This window comes from Equus caballus, chromosome 2, assembly GCF_041296265.1.
Source record: "Equus caballus isolate H_3958 breed thoroughbred chromosome 2, TB-T2T, whole genome shotgun sequence".
Lineage (NCBI taxonomy): Eukaryota > Metazoa > Chordata > Mammalia > Perissodactyla > Equidae > Equus > Equus caballus.
Window position 1 is genome coordinate 38,674,902 of NC_091685.1, and position 20,771 is coordinate 38,695,672.

At 42.5% G+C, this 20,771-nt stretch overlaps 1 protein-coding gene and 1 long non-coding RNA gene across 3 annotated transcripts in view; both read right to left on the reverse strand.

Annotated features, from left to right (window-relative positions):
• The window catches only part of KAZN (kazrin, periplakin interacting protein), a 1,019,918-nt gene that overhangs the window by 936,279 nt on the left and 62,868 nt on the right, over positions 1 to 20,771 (reverse strand). The window lies entirely within an intron of this gene.
• Positions 1,585 to 3,549, reverse strand: LOC138919999 (uncharacterized). Its single transcript, XR_011430584.1, has 3 exons — positions 3,419 to 3,549; positions 2,731 to 3,019; positions 1,585 to 2,553 (listed from the first exon to the last, which is right to left on the reverse strand). It is a non-coding gene; the product is annotated as an uncharacterized lncRNA (long non-coding RNA).

Sequence of the window (20,771 nt, forward strand, 5' to 3'; positions counted from 1 at the left end):
TTCCTTCATTAATGTTGCACATTTTCGGAAGAACTTTTGTTAGATCTATTCCTAAGTATTGCATTTTTTCATGTTATTGTAAATGTATCTTTACTAAAACTTTACTTCCTGTTGTATTGCTGCTAGCAATATAAATATAAAAAATAAATATAGAGCAACTTATTTTTGTATATTTCCCTTATATCCAGTAACCTTGCAAAGTTCATGTATTAGTTTTAATAATCTGTGTGTGGATTCTTTTGGATTTTCTACATACACAATCATTTTCACCTGCAAAGAGTAACAGGGCTTTTTTTTCTCAATCATCATAATTTTTGTTTCTTTTTTTACCCATGTGACACTGTCTAGGACTTCCAGGAAGTAGGAATAAGGGGACTCTTGTTTCATTCCTAGTCTCCAGGGGAAAAGCTTTCAATATTTCACGATGAAGAATGATATTTGCTGTAGGCTTCTTGCAGATCTTTACCGAGTTAACGGAAGTGCGCCTCTATTCCTCGTGAGCATGTTCTCTTTAAAGAGGAAATGTGATCGTGTTGCTCCCTCCTAAGAGGTTTCACTGTGCCCATGACTCTCTAGAGCCTCCCCGCAGCAACTCTGTGCTCCTTGCTCTCTACTCTCCAACGTCAATCACTCTCAGTTTCTCGAGCTCGTCACATTCCCATCACCAGGGCTCCTTGGGAGGCGCTTCCCCCCCTGCCTTTGAAGGACCTCACAGCACCCTCTTTACACGCTCTTCTCCTTGTTAAATTTTATGCATCCTTCCACCCTCTGCTGGAGAGTCGTCTCCTCAGGGAATCCTTCCCTGGCCACTGCGACCCAGACGGGATCAGCCTATTTAGGGATAAGTTCTCACAGAACTCTCTGCCTTCCCTTCACAGCTCGCATCTCCACTGGGCTCAGTACACTGCAACCTTCCTGGGAGCAGAGACTATTTTGTCCCCCATCATAATCCAGGGTCCAGCTCGGCGCCCAGCTCCACGTGAGTTCGCGCTCAATAGATATTTATTGAATGAATACATGAATGACAGAATAAATGAACCCACTCAGACAACTTATTTTAATCTCCCTTGGTCTCAGTTCCCACAACTGTAAAATGATGAGCTTCATGTCGTTTCCCTTTGACATTTTATGATTCTAATTGGAGAAAAGAATTGTTGCAAAAGATATGAATCAACTTTTGATGAATGTGAATAATTCTTGCTGAATTTGGAAACATAAAAAGCAGTCGGTGTGCTTTTGTGATTGTGACCGTTCGCACTCTGAGCTCATCTTAGCCTCACTGGAGGCAGACGGTAGACTCTGTCACAGGGGAGCCTCCCGCCAGAAAGTGGAATACCCTGGATGGGAGCGTCACAGAACGCTTAGGGCCCGTATTCTGGAACCAAATTAAAGTTAGCTCCCTGTCATGGAGTTTCCCTGGCTACTTCAGAGACCAAGTCCTTTATGATGTCGTCCAGGAAGTGCTCCCTTCAACGTAGGAAGGAAATCCTTTTATGCATAAAAATTCAGACTTAACTCTAGATAAATTAGAAGATGATGGCTTACATCACGAAAAGATTCATTTGTAAAGCAAATGGCTCTCAGTTTTAAATTCTCCCAGTGATTTTATTAAAGAAATTGACACAAAACTATGATTCCGCTAGGAAGAAGAAAAAAAGGCATTTGTACACATCCGTTCGATTTCTCCATAACACGAAGAGGGGTACCTCCACATGAGGAATGGAAATGGTCTCCAGGGGCCCCAGGCCCTCTCCTTGACCACACGGTTACTCTCTATTACTTTACTCTGTTTTATTGTTCTTGTCACCTAACTACTTTCTGAAATTACCATGTTTACTATTTGGTCTTTTGTGTTTTTTATTTGCCTAAACCAACAAAAGTGAAAACTCCACAAGGACCAGGACCTTTCCTGTTCTGTTCACCACTCTGTCCCAGGACCTAACACTGTGCTTGGATGACAATAGGCACTTGAAATATATTCATTCAAAGAACGACCACACCAACTATCAATCAACTTACCTGTAGAAACAGAAAAGATAATGCCAGGTTAGAGATAATTGCATAAAGCGGAAATGTTTTTTAGGTAATAATTCATTTTTCTAAAATAAACATTGAATAAGTTAATGTCGACTAAAGCCTTTTTTAAGTGAAGCTCTTTCCCTTCCTCTCTTTATGAAATCTGGTAATCTGGTAAATGCCCTTAACTGACTGTGTGTACCAATCAGCTGAGGATATGATTTGCTGCAGTAACAAACAACCCCCACATCACAGGGACTTACAACCATAAGGATTTCCTTCTCATTTATACTCCATATCCCCTCGCCCCAGGTCAACTGCAGCTCCACCCCACGTTGTCTTCACTCTGAGACCAAGGCTGATGGAGCAGCCAGTATCTGGGACACTGCCATCCATGGCAGAGGGAAAAGAGAACATGCATTGGCCCTTAAAACTTGGGCTTTGAGGGGTTGGCCTGCTGGCACAGTGGTTAAGTTTTCATTCTATGCTTCGGCAGCCCGGGGTTTGCAGGTTTGGATCCTGGGCTGTTGTGGCATCCTATATACAAAATAGAGGAAGAATGGTACAGACATTAGCTCAGTGACAATCTTCCTCAAGCAAAAAGAGGAAGATTGGCAACAGATGTTAGCTCAGGGCCAATCTTCCTCACCAAAAAAACACAACACACACCAAAAACCCTTGTGCTTTGATCTGACACAAGTTACTTCTACTTACATTGCCTTGGCAAAAGCAATCATATGGTCAAGACTGCCATCACTGGAGCGGAGAGGCACTGCAGAAAGGGTACTGGAGGGGCCAGCCTGGTGGTGCAGCGGTTAAGTTCTGCTTCGGAGGCCCAGGGTTCACTGGTTTGGATCCCGGGTGCAGACATGGCACCACTTAGCAAGCCATGCTGTGGTAGGCATCCCACATAGAAGTAGAGGAAGATGGGCACAGATGTTAGCTCAGGGCCAGTCTTCCTCAGCAAAAAGAGGATTGGCAGCAGATGTTAGCTCAGGGCAATCTTCCTCAAAAAAAAAAAAAAGAAAGAAAGAAGGGGAACTGGAATATTTGGCTGACCAGTTATGTCCTCTCTCACACTGTGGTTGCAGCTGTAGGAGCCGACGAGAAAGGCGCCAATGGAAAATTCCAGATCCAAACTCAAAAATAAAAATAAATAAGAACTGTTCTCATTTTACCCTTGAAGGCCACCTGGGGATCACACTCTGCAGATTCTGAACCTACATAGAAGTACAGAGGAGCGGAGCTGATCTCTCTCCTCCCATCTGCTCACAGAAGCCCTCTGCTGACTGTTTTGCCCACCCCCAACCCAGAGGCAGCATCGGGAGAGCACCTGCTCATTACTCCTCTGCTTCTTGTCTGCCCGAGGGCTCAGGGTCCTTGCTGCAGGTTTTCCTCTTACCTTCCCGGACAATTTGTCTCTAATAGAGAGGCACAATTCTGGAAGCTGCAAGCCTTTAATTCCCAGCGACATTATCTTAAGGCGGGCTGACTTGGCTAACAGCCGCCGGCTTTCGGGAATAACCTCTCAGTGAAAGGTACTCTTCTGAGCCACCGCTTCCAGGAAATTCTCTCTCCCCTCCTATGACTCACTGCTTAAGTGGGGAGAGTTTCTTTGCAGAGACTAAGAAGTGATACCAGAGGTGGAGAGGTAAGGCAGGAGATTTCTGAGACCCCCAATGTCAGGCTGTGTAAATGTGAATGGAAGAGATGACTGGGGAAGAGAATAACTTTAGTGAGGAAAAAAACTAGCTTCACAACTTCAGCAGGAGTGATAGGTCTTCTCCTGGGTACAGTGACCTGCAGTATTATGCCCTAGAAACAGCTCTGAAGACACAGCCCAAGGATTTAGGGTGCCTACAGTCTGGAAGAGAAACGACAAATATTTTCCATGAAGTGTAGACACTGAGGTTGTTCTGGAATAGGATGCTCACTTGTCCAGCCTTGGACAACTGGGGAAGTATGCCGGAGGTGCTAAACTCAGAGGTCAGGATGGACAGGAGCTAGCTGTGGGCAGGGAGAGTTGGCTGGTCGGTAGCGGGGGTCAGAGGGCGATGGGAAAAAAGTCATCCAGGAAGAGCGACAGTCCGAGTGAGGCACAGAGGAGTGGGAAGGACATTCATTGCCATCTGTACCGGCAGCGCAAGGTGGCTGGGGCTCAGAGGACACCCAGGGAAAAAGAGCCTGGCGAGAGGAGCGAGTCAGGAAGCACCCTGTCAACCACGATATTTGATGAAAGGATTTGGGGAGGGGAGTCTCCGAAAGGTGAGCGGTGCTCTACCCAAGGGCATCAGGAATGAGTCCCAGGATCCCAAGTGTAAACAGTGGGCCGTCACCTTCTCTCAGTCAAACCCCAAGCACAACCAGAGGAAGGGAGAGCTGACCTCTGGGAAAGCACGAGAGGAAAGAACATTTCCTCCACAGTAGACCCTGAAATAAAATTCATCTCCCTGAGAGGCCAAGTAGAATTCTGCTAATAGCCGGAGCACGTGGTCCATTCCAAAATAAGATGGGGTAACACTCTGGTTTTCCACCTCTCCAGGCACATGCTGTCAAGGGTTGGAAACAACCCTGGTCTGGGCAAGCGTGAAAACTGAAAACCTGCTGGCCGAATTCCGCAGTGGTGTGCTGGAGCCAGCTCTGACCAGCTTGTAATTATTCTGTGTTCAGGAATTTGGTGAGCCAGTAGTTAAACACAGCGATATAAACTTGCAGGGGCCAGCCCCATGGTGCAGCAGTTAAGTGTGCACGTTCCGCTCCAGTGGCCTGGGGTTCGCTGGTTTGGATCCCGGGTGCAGACATGGCACCACTTGGCACGCCATGCTGTGGTAAGCATCCCACATAGAAAGTAGAGGAAGATGGGCACGGATGTTAGGTCAGGGCCAGCCTTCCTCAGCAAAAAGAGGAGGATTGGTGGCAGATGTTAGCTCAGGGCTAATCTTCCTCAAAAAAACGAAAACAAAAACTTGCAATGCATGAATACATTAAAAACAAAGGTAATAAATACTCAAATTCATTACTTCCTATTTTACTACACTGTACTGTTATTTATTTTTGTTCTTAAGGTTATTTATCTTTATTTTATCTGTGCAGTAGAAATGCTGTTTCCCAACTCCATGCTCAGTAACACCCTATCGGCAGCTTGACATCCGTCACAATGGGAACATTTACACCACAGAAAATGGGAAATGTTATAAATCAGGCCCTCCGCCTCCTCTCCCTCCCTCCTCTCATCAAGACCTGGTTGTTAAAACTCTGCCAGCACACCACTGAGTTCATAGGCTGCCTTAAACAAACGTTAGCTACTCTTCCCTGTTCCTGCTTCTTTACCCTTCCCCACCGCCAGCTCATGAACACATGTATGCACACAAACCCCATCTCTCTAGCTACCTGAGTCTCTTCTGCTCATTGGCGCATTTTCACTATGGAACATACTCGACTCTTCCCCACTTCTTCATGAGTAAACTCCAGGGTATATAATTGAAACCCTATGTTGCCAGGCTTCCAATAATCACTATGCCTCATTTTTCTCATCTGTAAGATGGGAGGGTTAGATAAGAAAACCTCAAAGGTACTATAAAGAATCAGAAACCCTCAGTTTTAATATGTCACCCCTTAAAACAGTTCATAGTGTCAAAGTAGTTAAAATCTTCTTTATCGAAAATAAAGTAGACACCAACTTTGTCCTCAGTGCCCAGCTCTACCGGACATTTACCATGCACCTTAGTCAAGCTACCCAACCATCCACTGCCTCAGTTTCCACACTGGTAAATTCATCATTGTCATTGTCATTATCACCGTCCTCGGCGTTGCCCACTGGCTCATCTCTGTTTTGAAGTGAAAGCATCACTCATTTTAGAGAAGATTTAAAGACGAAAGGATCAGAAAAGCAGCAAAAATACACAGGCAATCCTAACTCAATGAGTAGTAACGATTTCAGAAATAGGATTTACTTTAAGTGCAATAAAATCAACATTAAACAGATGAACAGAAATCCTAAATAGCTATTTAGTAGAATGGGCGTTGACTCTGCGAAAGAACCTTCTACTCTGAAAGGGCACATACAAACAAAATTGTACATTCAATCAAGCTGAAAAATACACATATGAGCCTCAGCTTCAAAGGCTGAGGCAAGAAGGTACCACTGAGTCATCCCCTGGATTAAGGTAACTTCGCTTCTGAAGAAAGTTCCATAAGTAGAGGTATCCTATACCAACTGTCCAAACCAGGACATTAGAGAGAGAAATTACACAGTCACACTGGAACGGGCACAAGCCGGGACAGGCCCAGGCAAAGCTAGGGGAACGGTCCTCGCACCTCCAAGTCACCCTCCAGCGCTCCGATCTGAAACCAAAACACTCACGCTAACCCATCAGCCTGGAATAAAGCCCTAACAATCCAAATAGGAAAATTCACCACCTGAAAAAAAAGACCTGCCTCCAACGAGGCAGCCCACTAGAAAAGGCAAGTACTGTGCCTAATTACGATGCTGTTCAGGTCTTTTCACATAACCCACAGGCCCAGGGCAGGGAACTTGTAGCTGGTCTCCAGCAAAGATAAATAAGATTAATATTTTACTCTTACCCAGAGATGAATCCAGCTCTGTGTAGTGTGAAACACATATAATTTTAAAGAAAAAGGAATTCAAGTTTACAAATTCAAAATGAAGCTGAAAGTATATAATGGTTTAGGATGAAAAAAAGAAATCATAACAATTTAGAAACCATTTTTTTAAGACTGACAAATATCACAAAAACCAGAAAAAGCTGGAAAAATGACATGATAATATTATCGATTAACTTCCTAACAGACCCCCATAATTCTTTTTATCTACATATTTTGACTACATTCTCTTGATTGACTCTACATTTAATAGTGATTTTATAATATTTTATATACAGAATATACAACATAAAACAAATAAGACACTTTATTATGCAGAACAGTTGGCCAAAAATGTTTTGGTAAATCAAAAATGGCAGTGTATTCTTATCACTTCTCCCGCTGAGAGACGGGCTCTATTTTCTCCCCCCTTGCCTCCTGAATGCAGCAAAGATAATACCGTGTGATTTCCCAATCTAGGACTGAAGAACACTGGCAGCTTCCACTTCCTTCCTCTGAGGACGTTCCTCTTGGAACCCAGCAGCCATGCTGTGAGGAGACCCAAGTAGCCTCTTGACGAGGTCCGTGTGGTGGAGAATCAGGACCCATGGCCAACAGCTTTGGCTGAGCTCCCAGCTGATGGCTGGTACCAACACCAGTTAAGTGAGACTAGTTTGAAACTTCCAGCCATCTCAGTGCCCCAGCCAACAACTCATCAAGCAGAATAGCCATAGAATCACTCAAACCATAATATAATAAGGGTTGTTTATTATTATTATAAATATAATAAATAGTTGTTTCAAGTCACTACATCTTTGGGAGTTTATCATTCAGCAATAATTGTTTTCTTCCCAACATTTTATTATGAAAATATTCAAACATAAAGAAAAGTTGAAAGAATTGTAAACACTTATATACCCACCTCTTGGATTCGACACTTAATGTTTTATTATACTCGCTTTATCACATATCTATCTCATTTCTTTATCCATCTCATTTTTATGTCCTTCAAAGTTAGACATAAGTACACTTTACTCCAAACGCTTCAGCATGCATATCATTAACTTGAGTTAAGGGTTTTTTCCTTTTGAGGAAAAATTTACATAAAATGAAATACACAAATCCTAAGTGTGCCACTCTGAGTTTTGACAAATGCACACAACTGTGAAACCCAAACTCCTAACAAGATACACAACATCACCATCACTCAGAGAGCCCCCTCGTGTCCCTTCTCGGTGGAACCCTGCCCCCACCCCTCATGGGAAACCACTCTCCTAATTCTTTTCTACCATAGATTAGCTTTACCAGTCCAGAACTTAATACACAGCCAATTATACCGTATATTCTCTTGCACATCTGGCTTTTTTCACTCAGCATAATGTTTATGAGATTCACTCACGTTGTTGTCTGCATCGGGAGTGTGTTTATTTTTATTACTGAGTAGCATTCCTTTGTATAAATATGTCACAATTTGTTTATCCATCCTCTGGTTGATGGACAGCTTGTCTGTTTCTAATCTGTGGCTACTATGAATAAACTTGCTGTGAACGTTCTTGAACAAGTCTTGTAGGGGACATACATTTTCATCTCTCTTGGGTAGACACCTAAGAGTGGAATTGCTGGGTCAAAGAGTAGATGCATGCTTCGTTTTAGAAGAAACTTCCAGGCCTTTTTCTGAAGCGAATTGTGCTTTTTATTACTGACAGTTTAGAAAAGTTCCTTTCAGCTTCCCATCTCACTATTGACAAGGCCACATCTGTAACACCCAAGCTGCAGTTTCTCGTTCGAGTGTTTCTTCTTACCACAGAAAAGCCTCAGATGAGTCCAGCCATTCGATCTAGCTAAGCATGCCCTGCCTGGGCCACACCTGCTGGCCCGGCTCTGCCAGGTCCTCTCCAAGGAAGGGGGACAAGGTGGCCACGAAGTCTGGGTCAACCACACTGACCTCCGAGCAGGCAGCGTTTCCTTCGATCCTTCTCCTTGGACCCAAAGACATGTCTAGATGCTTGACAAGGTTCACCAGGGCCCAGTGGTCACTGGGTGACTTAAAAGTTTATTTCTTTACTAGAATCTCCCTCCCTCCTTGCTTTCCCAACCAGAATGCAAGCTCCTCTGAGAGTAGAATCTTGGCTCTCCCAATTACTGCTTCATCCCCACCTCTTAAAACAGTGCCCAGAATAGACTAGGAACTGAATGAACAAATGAATGAACGAATGAATGAATACCCCCGTTTCTGCCTTGTACCCAACCCTGGAGAACTTACTTCTATATTAGCACATGGCTGTGCAGGCTGACGCCTGAGGCCTCGACTTGTCAGCACTTTGTGCCTCTAGCACAGCCATTATCATACTTGGTGCAGGTGACACTTCTTTCTCTGATTCCACCGAGGGGTGAGAAGCTTCTAGAGCAGGAACTTCATCTAGAGCATCTGTGTAACCCCATAGTACCCAGAAAGGTGCTTTGTACAGAGTAGCTGCTCAATAAATGTCAGCTTGGTCTCTGCTTACCACATACACCAAGCGTTCTTAACCTGGGGCCCCCCCAGATTGCAGGAGTAGCCTGAATTCCTGAGATCGTCTGCAAAATTTTTTCATAAGTGTATCTTCTAGGGTGAGGAATTTAGCATATTCTCAAAGGAACTAGTGACCCAAAATATGTGAAAAATCACTGAGGTGGATTTTGACAAAAGCTCTTGTGCTTTCCTTTAAGAACAAAGGACTTTCGGCAAAGCCTGTTGCTCACCAACCTAATTTTCTCATCTTCTTAGTCACACACCCGGACTGCATTTCCCAGCCTCCCTTGCAATTAAACGAGACCACGTGACTGAGTTCAGCCAATGGAATGTAGGGAAAGTGAGGTCCACCTCTTCCTGACTTGAGCCCCGGAACTTCCTGGATGATGCTCCGTGGGATCTCTCTTCCTCCTTGGCTGCCAGATCCAGGGGATCCGGGGGGTGGTCCTAGAAGATTGTCTTGAGTTGGGAGGAGCCATAAGGCGAAAGGAGCCCTGGCCCCTCATCACCGCTTGGAAAGCTGCTGTCGAACACCTCTTTGAACTCTGACGCAAGCAAGAAATAAAATCTTATTGTGTGAAACCACCACAATTTTGGAGCTGTGTGTTACAGCAGTTAGCATTCCTTACTCTGACAGTTACAACAGAAAGAGGCATTTTTGTCTCTAGTGTCTCCTGCTGAAATGTGAATGACTTGGTAGCCTGGTCTTTCTCACTCATACAAGAAATAACAATTTCCTTTCTTCCCAAAGGTTTGTGACTGTGAGATTGCAACCTGGACTACGTGATACACGAGTCCTCTGTGGGAGAATTCTGCCCCTGGGCCCCCAAGCTCCTTTCTGTTGAGAGAAATCCCACAACAGATAGGAGTCGGGGGCATTACTGCTAACACTGTGGAAGACCACTCCTTTCTTCCACAGCGTCGGGGGAGAGAGTCCTCTGCTGACTTCCCAGCTGTTGTGGCCTGGGTATGTGACCTAAGCTTGGTCAGGAGAATGCTCTCAAGGTTGAGGAAGGAAACAAAGGGACGTTAATCACAGGGCTTTAGCAGATTCGCAGGTCCCGTGACATGGCTGCGTGAGTCTGCATGGGGAGAAACCTAACATCCGGGCAGTGCTGGCCAGATGGGAGGGCGCCGGTGGCCTGCCCCTTCTTCCTCTGGGCGTACTGGCTCTGCCTCCCCTCCGTGGCTTCCGTTCAGTTTCCAAAGCTTGCTTCTCTAGCTTTCTGCAAACCAGTCAATAGCCTTCCAATACCTTCCTTTTCTGCTTACGTTCACTGGATTTGGTTTCTAGTGTTTGCAACCAAGAACGCTGACTGACGCAACGCCTCCAACCAAGTCATCGAGTCCTCATGTTCAGCCAAGAACAGGCAAAGACAAATGAAGGCAGCTCGATGCGAGCAACACCTTTGCTCAAACACCACTGCCTATAAAAACTTCATTCTTGAGACAACTTTTGCTCCTCTCTGGTACAACTCCCTACAGACCAACACCACCTTGGAAAATATTTTTTCTTATTTTAAAAGCAACATTTGTTCACTGCAGCAAGTTAGGAAATATGAATATTATAATGAAAATTTTAATTATCCCTAATTTCCTCAAATCAGAAATAACCTATTATATTTCCTACAAGCTTTGTTGCTAACATAAATTTGTAAAAGAAAAAACTACAATTGTGTCATTTTCAAAGTTTTATAATCTTATGTCATGATCAATTTTCCACATTATTCTTTTATTCCACAAATGTCTATTGTATGGCAAGGATGTGGAGAAATTGAAACGCTCATACATTGCTCACGGAAATGTAAAATGGTCCAGCCACTCTGGAAGTTCAGTAGTTCCAAAAGTTCAAACAGAGGTACCATATGACCTAGGAATTCTACTCCTAAATATATATTCCAAGAGAAATAAAAACGTGTGTCCACACAAAATTGTGCGTGCTAACTGAAAGAAGCCAGTGACAGAGGATCACATGTTGTATCACTCTATTTATAATAAATATCCAGAATAGGCAAATCTGTAGAGACAGAAAGCAGATTAGTTGCCTAGGGCTTGGTGGTTGAAGGGAAACAGGAAGTAACTGTTAATGGATACAGGGTTTCATTTTAGGGTGATAAAAACGTTCTAAAATTGATTGTAGTGATGATTGTACATATATATGAATATACTAAAAACTGTTGACTTGTCTACTTTAAATGAGTGAATTATATGGTACACCAATTAAATCTCAATGAGCCACTTACCAAAAAAAACTTACTGTACACTTATTATAGACCATGCCTTGTAGTAGTCATTGTGGATAGAAATAAGAAAGACTCAGTCCCTACGTAGTATGTCCTCTAAAAATACATGCCACAATTATTTAACTTAGATTATTAATTATTTAAGTTAATTATTTAAGTTAGATTGCTTCCAATTTTCCACTATTATACATAACACTGGGATGAACATTCTTGCAAAGTTATCTTTATCCATCTCTCGCATTCTTTTCTTAGACGAAATTCAAAGTGAAATTACTAGGTCAAAAACATGAATTTATTAATGCTCAATTGCTACCTAGGGAGTTGTTTGAATTTACGCTTCCACGCACGACACATGAAAGAAATGCTGTCCTTTCTGTTGAGTTCAGCAAACAGCAGCCCATCGCCCGTTGCCTTGAGGCTTCTCGGGCCACCTGATCAATAATCCAAAGAAAGGCAGCCAAGATAAGTCATTTCTACCATCACTCCCCAAATGTATTGAGGTTGGACCAAGCTTGAGTTGAGAAGTAGAAAAACTTCCCTCCTTGTCCCATGTGCTTTCTACCTTAAGACTTCAACCCACACAGCACTTCAGGTTTTGAAAAGGAGAGAGGGCGTCCAAAGAAGGGCACAAATGTAATTTCTGAAATAAAAATGAAAAGGCATGAGTTACGTAAGGGCAGAGAAAAGACAAATGAGCATGCTAAGGAATCAAGAGAAGAAAAGGAGGCACTCATGAGATGGGCACTCCAAAGCAGCCCGCCCTCACTGTGGGGTAGAAACAGAGCCCACGGCTCCCTCCTCTGCCCAGATTCAGCCCTGGCCCAGGTGGAGCCCCTCCAGGCCTTGGGTCTCTGCCTGGTGACAACTGCGGTCAATCAGTTAATAACGATTCCTCCAATTGTTCTTGGAGGCATGGGAATCAACATTAAAGTGAGAAAAGCAGGGCCACAGCCCTCCACCTCTGCGTGTGACATCAACCGAGCTGTTTTCTTCTCCGGGTCGGTCTTCCGGTTTGTAAAATAAGCAGGTCCTACCCGATAATGTTTAAGACAGGGAAATGCGGGTCAGCAATGATGACTACACGGTCACAACTACAACATGTCACAGCATCTCCCAGCGTCTGTAACAGCATCCACAGTTACCGCACACTTTCTTGTGGGCCCCTTCTGGACCATGGGGCTACAGAAGAGACTCTTAGCCGCCCTGACCTCTCCTTCTTCCATACCTGGGAGGCGAGTGTTCTCACGTGAGCCCATAAACAAGGCCTCTTACTTTGTCACAGATTCAAGTTCACTCCGCCTCTTAACGGGTTTCCTCTCCTGACTGCTTTGCATAGTCTGCTTAGCACAACTTTGCACTTGACAGAACTCCATAATTACAGGAACCTAGAGAACGTTTAGGCCAATGGATTTAAATATGGCAGCAAATCCTTTGACATGTGTTCCATTAAGAGGTAGGGATCTATGTCCCTCCCCCTGAATGAGGGCGGGCCTGTGACTGCTTCGACCCATAGAGTATAGCTATGATAAATATAAATGGAGCAAAGCTAGCATAAAGTGACACTATGCAACTTCTAAGGCCAGGTCACTGTTTCTCAACCTTTATTATTCGTTATTGCCTCCCTGAAGAGACTTTAGACATTTTTCCCTAATTGCTTGTTCTATCAATTACAGAGAGAAGGACCTTAAAATCTCCAGCTATGGTTGTGTGTTTACCTATTCCCCCTTTTAGTTATGTCCATTTTTTCTTCATGTATTTTGAGGCAGTGTTAGTAGGTGCATACAAATTTAGATTCGTTATATATTCCCACTGAAAAGCCTATATCACCAAGAAATTTTCTCTTCATGTCTAGTAAATTCTTTTTCCTTAAGTCTACTTTGATGTTATCGTAACTATATCAGCATGCTTTTGGTTAGGATGCTCATGGTATATCTTTTCCCACTTTTTTACTTTTAGCTTTTCAATGTCTTTATATTTAAGGTATATTTCTTACAGATATTATATAGTTATTGTCTCTTTAAGATCTAATCTGGGAATATTTGCTTTTAATTGGCATATTTTAGTCCCTTTACGCTTAGTTTAATTCTTGAAATACTGGAGTTAAAACTCTTTTTTGCTCGTTTGACAGTTGTCTCCTCTGTTTACTGTTCAATTTTTATTAGAGTTTCTTGTCTTCTTTTGAATTACTCAAATATTATTTCACTTCCCTCCTTCCATCAAATCCTCATTTATATATTATTTTATTATTATTTCAGTGGTTACCCTAGAAATTACAATATGCTTGTTTGGCTTTTTAAAATCTACCTAAATTAGAACATTACTACTTCTTGGACAATGCCAGGACCTTCTACACTTTAACTCCATTTACCCATCTCCTGCCTTTTGGAGCTACTTTTGCCATGCATTTTAATTCTACGTATATTTTAAACCCTACAGGCATCACTACTACTGTTTAAGTTGACAGATTGCAATTAGATTTACCATAAATATCCCCTTCCAATTCTTCCTGGACAACCATGATTCTATGCGCTTTCCTTTTGCCTCAAGTATTTTTTTTAGTGCAGTGGAGTCCTTTTTTTCTGAAAATTTCTTTATTTTATTTTAATTTTTGAAGAATTTTTTGCTGGATATAGGATTATAGGTTGGGATTTATTTCTTTCAGTAATTCAAAGATGTCATTCCAGTGTCATCTGCTTTCTGTCATTTCCGCTGAGGAATTGGCTATTGGTTTTATTGTTGCTTCTTTGAAAGTAAAGTATCTTTTTCTCTCGGTGCCCTTAGGATGTCGTTTGTATTTGGCTGTGAACACTTTTTTTTTTCCTGCTGAGGAAGATTGTCCCTGAGCTAAAATCTTTTGCCAATTTTCCTCTTTTTTTTTTTTGTTTTTTGCTTGAGGAAGATTAGCCCTGAGCTAACATCTGTGCCAATCTTTCTCTGTTTTGTATGTGGGTGCCACCACAGCGTGGCTTGACAAATGGTGTGGATCTGCACCCAAGATCAAACCCACAGACCTGGCCGCTAAAGCAGAGTGTGCAGAACTTTAACCACTTGGCCACAGGGCTGGCCCCGGCTGTCAACATTTTTTATTATGAAGTGCCTAGATTGATTTTCTTTGTATTTATCCTGAGGTTTGTAGAGTTTCTTGAATTTAAGGCTTGATGCTTTTGATGGGTATAAAAATTTTTCAGTCAGTATTTTCTTCAAATGTTGCTTCTACTCCATTCATTCTTCCTCTTTTTCTAGCATTGTACTTACATATATGTTTGACCTTTTAACCATGTCCCACAGGTCTTTTAAACTCTTTTTAGCATTTCTCCATCCTGTTTTCTTTCTGCACTTCAATCTGGATATTTATATTTTCTATTCATGTATCTTCCTGCTTATTAATCCTCTTTTCTACTGTATCTAATCTACTGTAAAACCTGTCTATTGAATCCTTAACCATTTATGTTATTTTTAAGGTACAGCATTTCCATGTAGTTTTTTTTATAGATTCTACTTCTTTTGCAAACTTTTTCATCTTTTCTTCTAATTTCTCAAACAAATGAATCATAATTATTTTAAAGTCTGTGTCTGAAAACTCCGATATTTGGATTACCCATAGGTCTGTGTTTCTTGTTATCTCCAGTCATTTGGTCCTGTTTCCTATCATATGTGATAATTTATTAAATGCCAGACGTTCTGAATATAAAAACCATAGAAGCTCCATGTAACTGCTGAAATTTTGTTTAGCTCTTTAGTCTATTAGTAGATGCTTTCACTTGTTTGTTTTCTCATTCTTGCCCCATACACAAGAAACTTAAGAATTTTCAAGTTGCATCAATGTGAAGTTGTATATAGACTTCTGAGTTCATTTTTCTCTGACTTTCTACTTTCTAGGACATTAGCTTTCAAGTCTCAACTGTCTTGGCATCAACAAATTCTAACCCATCTCCCCACACTATCAAGACTGCTGTAAGCTACAGGTCATTTCTTTCTGCTCAAACCCTATTCCCTTTTGCTGTGAATCAGCACATGCCTGAAAGAAGAGAGCAGAGACAAATGTGGGACTCATCTGAATGAGAGTTTCTCCTCTCCAGGATTTGGCCTCTAAAGTCCTAGTTACATTCGCTGCTCTCTGATCTATTCAGAGAGCTTTTTCTCTCTTTTTGGTGTATTTTATCTGGTTTTATCATTGTTTTCAGAGGGAATAGAGGGTTCGTCTATCCAAGCTACTCCGGCAGAATCAGAAGTTCTATAGCAGTCCCCTCTTATCCACGGGGAATATGTTGCAAGACCCCGAGCGGATGCTGAAACCACAGATAGAACCGAACTGTATATATACTATGTTTTTTCATATACATACATATTTGAGGTGCGACAGAAAAACTAGCATAAATTTATTCTTCCTTCTTCACAATTTCACAGATGGAAGATTTTGTTCTTACCATGGATGTCAGCAACCTCAACATACAATTTTTCTCTTTCCTTATTAAGTCGAAAACTTTCACCTTTTCACTTAAAGGAAGCACTTTGTGGCTTCTCTTTGGAATATCTGAATTGCCAGCATCACTACTCTTGTGCTTTGGAGCCAATATTACATAAAATAAGGGTTAGTTGAATACAAACACTGCAATACCACCACAGACGATCTGCTAATCGAAAAGCTCCTAAGTGACTAATGGGCGGGCGGCATACTCGGCGTGGACACACGCTGGACGAGCGGATGATTCTCCTCCTGGGTGGGGCAGAGTGGGACAGCATGAGATTTCATCATGCTACTCAAAATGGCACAGAATTTAAAACTTACAAGTTGTGAATTTCTGGAATTTTCCATTTAATATTCTCAGATTGTGGTTGACTGCGGGTAACTAAAACCACGTAAAGAAAAAATATAGATAAGGGGCGATTACTGTACATTACTTCTTTCACGTCTCAGAACAATCCTGTATGAGAGGTATAACTGCCCCATTTTACAGATGAGGAACTGAGGCACAGGGAGTTTAAATTATTTCACAAGAAAAATCATCGAAATAGCAGGGCTGAGTTTTATTTCAAGTTCTATGTTCTTTCCAATCTGCCGCTGATACCTCACCACCAGCTCTCTTTGGATGACATCTGGAACAAGGAAACTCAGCTGAAAAACACGGATAAAGGATGATTTCTCTGTACACTAGGCTCCCGCCTCTTTCTACCTTCTCTCTTATCCTCGCCAACAGTAGAGAGCCGACCTATATTTCTGAAGTGGAAAATTGTTAAATAATTCATAAGACAGGAAGGCTCCTAGCTCAACTCAACCTTGGATGAATTGTCTCCATGGCCCTACTGAGATGAAGAAAAATATTTTCCTTGTGCAGTAAATGTGGTTCAAAGAGAGGATTCATTAAGTAAGACTCTGTTTAGACGCATACATTTCTCTGACTAGTACCGCACTTTTAACACAAGGCGATGCTTAATAGAGTAGAGATGCTTGAATCTCTCCTTATACTGACTTTCTAAATTTAAAAAACACACAACATCGCTGCTAACATTTTAGGGAAGATAAGTGGATGCATCCAGACACACTTCATTTTAAGTGTGTGTCCTTAAAAAGGCATCTGTTATTGACTATAATAGTGTGAGTCGTAACAAAGACATTTATATTCATGTAGATATAATCTACACTTCCACAGGTGCCCAAGTGTAATGTACAATTGCCTAATGAACCCTTAAAACAAACTGCTGCCAATGAGAACAGAGTTTGCCTCTCCTGTAAAGAAAATGAAACTCCATCAGGCTGGCAACCAGGAACTTCGGTGTCCTTGATATTTTTAATAGGACGCCTTTCTTCCTACAATTTCTGAAGGGAATAATATATAAGAAAATAATGTTTCTCCTTTGTGATTACATTACCATATGGAGTAATTTCTCTTGATGGGGAGGTCATTTCATCTGATGAGTTCTTGAATAGTGAAATGGAAGCTTGGTTCTATGACAGCAAAGGACAGATTGACTTATTAAACTTCACATTATGGATTTTTATTAGTCCATTTCACATTTGCTCCTTTAGAAGATCAAAAGCCTGAATGCATTTGGAAAGTCCATCAGGAAATATTAAGGATAAAAATTAGACAGAATGGTCATTATTACAAATGGGAAAATCGTCTGGAAACTAAGATTCTGGAGGTCGAGTCTAAGAAGTCTCACAAAGACGTAATTTGGAGAGCAGAACAGATGGGAGGCGAGCATTCATGGGGGAACCACACTCACAAGATCAACAGCCAAAGTTCGAGGAAAATCAGCCAGGCATCTGAATTCAGAGCAGGCTGCAAGGGACTGGACAAAATTAATTGTCCTGGACATCTAAACCTCAGAGGAAAAGTGGCTCAAATCTAGGAGAGACTTCCCAGGCACTTTGAGAAATGTTGCTTTCATTTTTCATCAAACACCATTCAAAAGCTGGGTTTATTGTGCACGTGCTCATGTTTATCCCCTTCAATTCATTCATTCATTCATCAAGCCCTGACTGATCCCTCTGATGGGCTGCGATCACAAAAATGCTACGACATGATCGGTGCTCCCAAGGAGCTCGCCGTCTGGTAGGCGAGACAGATGAACCAACACTAGTTACCTGATGGTGTGCTAAGTCCTATAAAAAAGGAGAGTATGGTTCATTCATTCATCAATATTTAATGAGTACTTACTATGTGCCAAGTTCTGTACTCAGCACTGGAACATAACAGGGTGCTTTGGTAGCTATAATTTTAGTAGAGGAAACGTATAATAAACAAAGTCCACATTGTGTTTCAAGCTACAAGGAAACACAGTGAAATGTCCACATGGTGCTCTTTCCCGCAGCACGTCGTTCCAAGCCCAGAGGAAAGATGGGACCCTCTGGAGCATCGCCTCTCAGCCCAGGGATATCTCGTTTCCTTCTGACTCAAAGATGCTCTTAGAACAAAGAGTCTTTTTTCATGTACTTGGTCTGGGCTGTGATGAAGTAATCTTGGGTTCTAAACAGTGGTCCTGATGTGCCACACAATCGAACAACAGGCCAGCCCCCTCCTGCCTTCTGAATAACGGCAGAAAGTGGAGAACCTGATGAAAACACACTTGGAGGCAGGGCAGGGCGACTGACTCAGCCACTAGCCTGAAACGTGCTGGGGTCCGTCTTCCTGTGGAAGCTTCCATTGTGCTTCCGGTGTAAAATCTATAAGGGGCAGAGACCTGTCTGTTTTCCTTCTCACCGTATAACTAAAACCTAGCAAAGTGCCTAGAACATAGAACATGATCAATAAACATGTGTTAAATGAACGACTAGACAACAAAGTAATTAAGGTAAGAAAAGTGCTATAAAGATAACATAGGTCCTGTGACGGCAACAACATTGCACAGGGCAAGGGTGTAAGAAAGAGTTAACACAGCAGGCTTGAGACCGCCATCCTTAGAAAGGCCTCTTTGCAAGCTTGGCCCTTGGCTGGTGTATGGGTTTCCTCGGCCAGCCATAGCAAGTGACTGCACACTGGGCAGCTTAAAAAGACAGAAATCTATTCACTCACTTCTGGAGGCTGCAAGTCCCAAACCTGGCAGGTCCTCTCTCCCTCTGGGAACCCTTGCCTCTTAAGCTCCCGGTGGCTCCAGGCCTTCCCTGACTTGTAGCTACATCCTTCCAATCTTTACCTCTGTGGTCACATTACTCCTCCTCGTCTGTCTGTCAAATCTCCTGTCTGTCTCTTATAAGGACACTTGTCGTTGTATTCATGGCTCACCCAGGTAAAACACGATGAGTTTTTCATCTCAAGATCCTCCACTGAATTGCATCTGCAAAGATCCTTTTTCCAAATAAAGTTACATTCACGGGATCCAGGAATTAGCTGTGGACAGATCTTTATGGGGGACACCATTCAACCCACCACAGCTGGCATCTGTGAACTGGACTTGTAAACAGTTCCCTACACTGAGATGAAACTTGCCCTAAGTGGTAAGAGTGGCCCACTGTGCCCAGACTGTTTGAGAAACAATGTGGTTTATTCTGAATTCCTCCTTTCCTTCTGGGAGTCTGGGATTTTGGTATGTGCTGGGCTGACAATCCCTACACAAGCATCCCCTAGAAAAATCCAGAGCACTGAGTCTCTGATGGGCTTCCCTGGTAGGCGACATTTCACAGGGTGTCACAATTCAGTGCTGGAGGATTTAAGCACATCCTGTGTGACTCTGCTGGAAAGGGATCTTGGAAGCTCACGCCTGGTTTCCACCAGACTTCGCTCCATGCACCTCTTCCCCTTGGGCTGACTTTGCTTTAGATGCTTTTACTGTCATAGGTCAGAGCAATGAGGATGACTACATGCTGAATTCTGTGAGTCCCTCTAATGCGTCATCAAACCTGTGGGTGGTCTCAGGGACACGCGACACGGGGGCACTGCCACTTAGGGCACCAGGGAAGGCTCCCCTGAGGAGGGAGCATTTGAGCTGAAACCTAGGATGACAATCACACAGCTCGTTAGCGAAGGGCCAGTGGGGAAGCTCAGCTTCCTTATCTGTAAAATGGGGGTGGATCGGTCAAAGTCGGCGGGAAGCCCACGGTACACTCAGACTGGGTCAGTGGAAGAGAGTTTAATAAAGGGGTTACACACCAAGGTGTGGTCAGGATGTGAGGAACCCAACAAAGATAAAGCTCTCCTCAGGCAAGGGGAAAAAATAAACAAATGGGGCTACATCAAACTAAAAAGCTTCTGCACGGCAAAGGGAACCATCAGCAAAATGAAAAGGCAACCTAACAATTGGGAGAACATATTTGCAAATCATATATCCGTTAAAGGGTTAATATCCAAAATATATAAAGAACTCATACAACTCAACAACACAGAAACAAACAACATCAAAAAATGGGCAGAGGACCTGAACAGATATTTTTCCAAAGAAGATATACAGATGGCCAATACGCACATGAAAAGATGTTCAACGTCAATAATTATTAGGGAAATGCAAATTGAAACCACAATGAGATATCACCTCATGCCTGTCAGAACGGCTATTATTAACAAGACAAGAAATAATAAGTGTTGGAGAGGATGTGGAGAAAAGGGAACTCATACACTGCTGGTGAGAATGTAAACTGGCGCAGCCACTATGGAAAACAGTATGGAGGTGCCTCAAAAAATTAAAAATAGAAATACCATATGATCCAGCTATTCCGCTTCTGGGTATTTATCCAAAGAACACGAAACCGCAAATTCAAAAAGATACGTGCACTCCTATGTTCATTGCAGCATTATGCACAATAGCCAAGACTTGGAAATCACCTAAGTGCCCATCAAGAGACAAACGGATAAAGAAGATGTGGTATAAATAGGTACAATGGAATATTACTCAACCGCAAAAAATATGAAATCTTGCCATTCGAAGAACATGGATGGACCTTGAATGTATTATGCTAAGTG